Source organism: Podarcis vaucheri (genome assembly GCF_965113315.1).
Source record: "Podarcis vaucheri genome assembly, chromosome: 6".
NCBI lineage: Eukaryota > Metazoa > Chordata > Lepidosauria > Squamata > Lacertidae > Podarcis > Podarcis vaucheri.
Genome location: NC_138764.1, coordinates 102,132,450 through 102,138,902, shown reverse-complemented (window position 1 = coordinate 102,138,902; position 6,453 = coordinate 102,132,450).

The following is a 6,453-nucleotide window of genomic DNA, read 5'->3' as shown; positions in this document are numbered from 1 at the left end:
GCCCAGAACTGGACACAGTACTCCAGGTGAGGTCTGACCAGAGCAGAATACAGTGGCACTATTATCTTGGGGGAAATCCTTCCTTTGAAGCTAGTATTTGCGTTAAGAAAAGTCCTCCACTGGTACCACTAGGAAAGTTTTATTCCAAAGCAAGTAGACTATGTTGGTATTGCAGCTGGAATGTGCCTTCGAGTGAACTTGCCCCAGAGCACAGTCCAAACACAAAGTCTGTGTGTGCAAGATTTGTTTTCTTTGCAAAGTCTCCTCTTTATGCATTCTCCTGCTAAATATACACATACTGCTGTTCCGTTAATTGGAGCCTGTTATTAAAGGTGTTTTGCATTTTTAGACTTAATCATTCAAGCATTGCAAACTTATGGGTTTTTGAAAAAAAATTATTGATAATATTAAATCCAGTTGTAGCATTTCTGGATCGGTTCAAAGTTAAAATGTACTGCTCAGAAATATACTGCTCAATCAACAAAAGCTGCTGAGCAGTTCACATATAACAATATAACATATCCATTCAAAGTACCAACAATATCAAACATTAAATGCGTGCAATTTGTCAAGCCATAAATAAAACCAGCACTTTATGAACAAATATGCATAATAAAACTGCATGTCAGTAATTATTTGTCAGGGTCGATTTACCAGAACAAATTTTTTTAAACCAAAAACAATTCAGCGAAGAACCCGAATGAGCAGGAAGTTGCAGAGAATAGGCTCTGCTCACTGAAGGGACTGATTATTTGCAAGGAGGGTGTGGTTTTATGGGATTATTTCCATATGCATTGTTCTGCCAGCATTTTGGTATCAAAATTGCTACGTCGTTTGCTGGCTGGATTTCCAGGCAATGCGCCCACAGAAACACATGCTTTGAGATCTTGCTTTCAAGGCTTCACACTTCTCCATCCCAGCTGCCTTTGTATACATTTCAGCCTCAGACTGAAGCACTCTGGGCAGTTATGCTGAATCACTTGGAAGCTAGAGTTGGCAGGCGCAAGCAGGCACATGACGAGATGATCCCCGGTTGCACTGAGTGCATGACTAGACCACCCAGACATTAATGCCTCTCACTGCCATTAGCAGGTGCGTCAAGTACCCGCCACAGCGAGCAAACAAACGGGCTTAAATTAGAAAGCAAAATATCGGTTACGGGGATGCGTTGCCACAGAACGTCTCTCTCACTTGGAAAGAATTCTACCGTATCCCTGCCCGGAGATGACAGCAATGAACTTTTCACATCAGACAGCGGGGATTCCACAAGCTCTGTACGAGGGCTTGCTTCAGGACTTCGGCGAACAGAAGTTAGCCAGCTGTGACATATAAGTGTGCATTCACTTTCCAAAAGAAAAAATAGAAGCGAATATGTCCAATCTAGTTTATTTCCCTCCCTCCCAATTGTTAACAAATTGTTGTCACATACTAGCCAGGCTCATGTGTGGAATGGCCCATAGCTGCCAGTTTTCCGTTTCAATAACAACAATAATAATTTATTATTTGTATCCCCACCCATCTGGCTGGGTTTCCCCAGTCACTCTGGGCGGCTTCCAACAAAGACCAAAAATACACTAAAATGTCACACATTAAAAACTTCCCTGAACAGGGCTGCCTTCAGATGTCTTCTGAATGTCAGGTAGTTGTTTATCTCTTTGACATCTGATGGAAGGGCATTCCACAGGGCAGGTGCCACTGCCGAGAAGGACCTCTGCCTGGTTCCCTGTAACCTCACCTCACAGGGAGGGAACCGCCAGAAGGCCCTCGGCGCTGGACCTCAGCATCCGGGCAGAACGATCGGGGTGGAGATGCTCCTTCAGGTATACTGGACCAAGGCCGTTTAGGGCTTTCAAGGTCAGCACCAACACTTTGAATTGTGCTTGGAAACATACTAGGAGCCAATGTAGGTCTTTCAAGACCGGTGATATGTGGTCTCGGTGGCTGCTCCCAGTCCCCAGAATAGCTGCCGCATTCTGGATTAGCTGTAGTTTCTGGGTCACCTTCAAAGGTAGCCCCACATAGAGCACATTGCAGTAGTCCAAGCGGGAGATAACCAGAGCATGCACCACTCTGGCGAGACAGTCTGCGGGCAGGGAGGGTCTCATCCTGCGTACGAGATGGAGCTGGTAAACAGCTCCCCTGGACACAGAATTGACCTGTGCTTTCACGGACAACTGTGAGTCCAAAATGACTCCCAGGCTGCACACCTGGTCCTTCAGGGGCACAGTTACCCCATTCAGGATCAGGGAGTCCCCCACACCAGCCCGCCCTCTGTCCCCCAAGAACAGTACTTCTGTCTTGTCAGGATTCAACCTCAATCCATTAGCCACCATCCATCCTCCAACTGCCTCCAGACACTCACACAGGACATTCACCGCCTTCACTGGTTCTGATTTGAAAGAGAGGTAGAGCTGGGTATCATCTGCATATTGATGGACACCCATTCCAAACCCCCTGATGATCTCTCCCAGTGGCTTCATGTAGATGTTAAAAAGCACGGGGGAGAGTACAGAACCCTGAGGCACCCCACAAGTGAGAGCCCAGGGGTCTGAACACTCATCCCCCACCACCACTTTCTGAACACGGCCAAGGAGAAAGGAGCGTAACCACTGTGTAACAGTGCCCCCAGCTCCCAGCCCCTCAAGACGGTCCAGAAGGATGTTATAGTCAATTATATCAAAGGGAGAGATCCAGCAGAACTAGGAAACAGTTCCAATTTCAAGGGAGATTCCTTTCCCCATTCACAGCACATGGGATGAAATCCCCTATCTCATGGTCCTATCTGGTTGGGGATGGTTGATAAAAGTGCCTTCAGTGCTGGCACACAAAGGCTGCCACAGGCCACAAGAAAGAGGCAGGGGTAAAAGGTGTGGGATGTAACCCATCGGAGCAGTCAAATACAACATTCCTTGTTTGCCTAGAGTGGACACAGACGGGGGGCGTTGATCCAGCCAGTTGAACTTCCTGTTACACCTGGTCTGGAGCATCCTTCCCTTCCATGTGACCATTTAGTGTCCGTGATCCTTGCAGACCCCACAAAAGGTCCGGTCACGCAGCTACCTTCCTCTTTTGATGCCTTTTCTTCTCTTGGACTGCACTGCTGGCTCTCTGCCAGCAGCACATGGGTGCATCCTTATAAGGATGTAAGCCACACTGTAGCTGTAACTACAGTACAAGCTAAACCCTGCCTTCAGAGATCCAACCGTGAACTGAATGTGAGTAAACTTCTTATTACTTTTAAAAGAAGCTTCTTGTGTCTTTATTCTTTTTAGGAGGGATAAAAGGGGTCTTACCAGGAATATACTCCAACCTGAACAAAACAGATTGGATTGCTTAAGTAAAGAGATTCAAACGAATCTACCAACTAGCTTCCTGCTGTATACTGGGGAATGTCACTCTGCTGCCGACTCACAAGTGTGGGTTAGGAAGGATACTATTAAATCAATATATCCCCTCCTAGTATCTGCAATGTTCCCACAAAAGGCACCGGTGAGTAACATCACACACACGAAAAGTATTAGTCCTCATGAAAGCACCAAGTCCACTCCACTGTGCCATATTTTGGTCAGCCAATTAACCCATGTCATTAAACCTGCCCAGTTGACAAGTGACAGCGCTTGACTTCTTTGATGGCTGTCCAAGGTGGAAATTCATTCTCTACACAATCTACGCAGGCAACAGACAATACTGGGATTATCTAATACCCAGGGCTTGTGCTATTTAACAGGAGGGTGGGAATGGAAGTGAGACATGATTACATGCCTGTGAAATTCCCCTCTTTGGTTTCTTTCTAGATTAGTCAAGTTGTGGTTTGTTTATTGTTTCAGTCCTCCCCCCTCCCTCGAGAAACCTGAGTGATTTTGCAGGCAATATTGTAATTCCAGTGTCATAAGATTGCATCCCTACTCATAATGAAAGACATGGACCTTTCGAAGCTGGGTTTATAAAGCAGCACAGTGTGTTCTTCCTGTCGCTAGCAAAACCTAAGTGGGCTACATCGTTTCATGTAACTACATACGGCTTTCCTGAAATATCCCAAATCTCTCTCTCTCCCCTTCCCTTCCTTTTCTCGCATCAAGTTCTTGATTGGAAGCTGCCCAGAGTGGCTGGGGAAACTCAGCCAGATGGGCGGGGTATAAATAAATTTATTATAATTATTATTATTATTATTACTTTTATTATTATTATTGTTATTGTTATTCCCCTTCTCCCCCAACCCATAACGTGGTAGGAGGGTTATTTTTTTTGGGTGAAGGGTGAGTTACAATTTTTATTTTTTATTTTTTATTATATTTCAAGAACCATCTTGGCAAGTTGGCGGAAGGCAGCCTGGGAGAGAGACACAGAGATCATAGAATCATTGAATTGTAAGGTTGGAAGGGACCCCGAGGGTCATCTAGTGCAACCCCCTGCAATGCGGGAATCTCAAGTATCCAAGACAGATGACCATACAACCTCTCATTCTCCTCTGTCCCATGCGAAACACACTCAGCCATTCCTCAATAGGCTTGGTTTCCAGACCCTTGATCATCTTGTCACCCACCTCTGCACATGTTCCAGCTTGTCAACATCCTTCTTAAATTCTGGAGGCCAGATGTCTGGGAATCCAGTGTTGAACTGCCGCGAAGAACAGGCTCCTCCTGAGATGTGGATGCTGTGAAATCAATCTACATTGAAAGCTTCTGGTGTAAATATAGAGGTACCTCAGGTTAAGAACTTAATTCGTTCTGGAGGTCCATTCTTAACCTGAAACTGTTCTTAACCTGAGGTACCACTTTAGCTAATGGGGCCTCCTGCTGCTGCCACACAATTTCTGTTCTCATCCTGAAGCAAAGTTCTTAACCCAAGGTACTATTCTGGGTTAGTGGAGTCTGTAACCTGAAGCGCCTGTAACCTGAAGCGCCTGTAACCTGAGGTACCACTGTATATGAAAGGTATTGACAAGCTGGCATGTGTGCAGAAGCAGGCAACCAGGATGAACAATGCTCTGGAAACAGAGGAACAGTTGAAGGAGCTGGGTTTGTTTAGCCTGAAAAAGAGCAGATTGAGAGGAGATACAGTAGTCATCTTCAGATGTCTGAAGAGGGATGTCAGATGCCCGTCACATGGAAGAGTACTGTGTCCAGTTCTGGGCACCACAATTCAAGAAGGACACTGACAAACTGGAACGTGTCCAGAGGAGGGCAACCAAAATGGTCAAAGGCCTGGAAACGATGCCTTATGAGGAACGGCTAAGGGAGCTGGGCATGTTTAGCCTGGAGAAGAGGAGGTTAAGGGGTGATATGATAGCCATGTTCAAATATAGAAAAGGATGTCATATAGAGGAGGGAGAAAGATTGTTTTCTGCTGCTCCAGAGAAGCGGACACGGAGCAATGGATCCAAACTACAAGAAAGAAGATTCCACCTAAACATTAGGAAGAACTTCCTGACAGTAAGAGCTGTTCGACAGTGGAATTTGCTGCCCAGGAGTGTGGTGGAGTCTCCTTCTTTGGAGGTCTTTAAGCAGAGGCTTGACAACCATATGTCAGGAGTGCTCTGATGGTGTTTCCTGCTTGGCAGGGGGTTGGACTCGATGGCCCTTGTGGTCTCTTCCAACTCTATGATTCTAAGAGGGAGCAAGCTTGTTTTCCGCTCATCTGGAGGGTAGGACTCTAACCAATGGATTCAAGGGATAAGAAAAGAGATTCCGACTAAGCAGCAGGAAGAACTTTCTGATGAGAAGGACTCTTCAACAGCAGAACGGACTCATCAGAAGGGGGTGGACTCTCCCTGAGCAGAGGTTGGATGGCCATCTGTCAGGGATGCTTTAGGTGAGTTTCCTGCATTGCAGGGGACTCTACCACTGTATGTGAAATATATCACATTTCAAAGACACTGCAGACTCTGCCACACCATTTTTTCACTTGGTTCAGTTCCAAGGCCCCTTGGAATCTCGTCAGAGATTGGGGTGGCCAGTAGCAATATTTATCTGGCATTTTGATGTTTAGGACAGGCATAGGCAAACTCGGCCCGCCAGATGTTTTGGGCCTACAACTCCCATGATCCCTAGCCAGCAGGACCAGTGGTCAGGGGTGATGGGAACTGTAGTCCCAAAACATCTGGAGGGCTGAGTTTGCCTATGCCTGGTTTAGGAGAACCTACTATCTGGGCTGAGTCACAGACCTTCCCTCCAACAATCTTGGTGCAAATTCCTACATACACATTGCATGGGGCCAATCATCCTTGGAATGGCAGGGGAAGGAAGACTTTATCTGCTTGTCATCCGATACTCTGCAGGGGGAAAAGCAGGCTGGGAGATAAAGAGTATGAACTACATTGGATCAACGGTGTCTCCGAAAAATTTCACACATCACTTGGGAAGACAGGCAAACTACAGTAATATCAGTGTACTGGAAGAAGCAAAGATCACCAGTGTTGAAGCAATGATTCTTCAACATCAACTTTGTTGGACT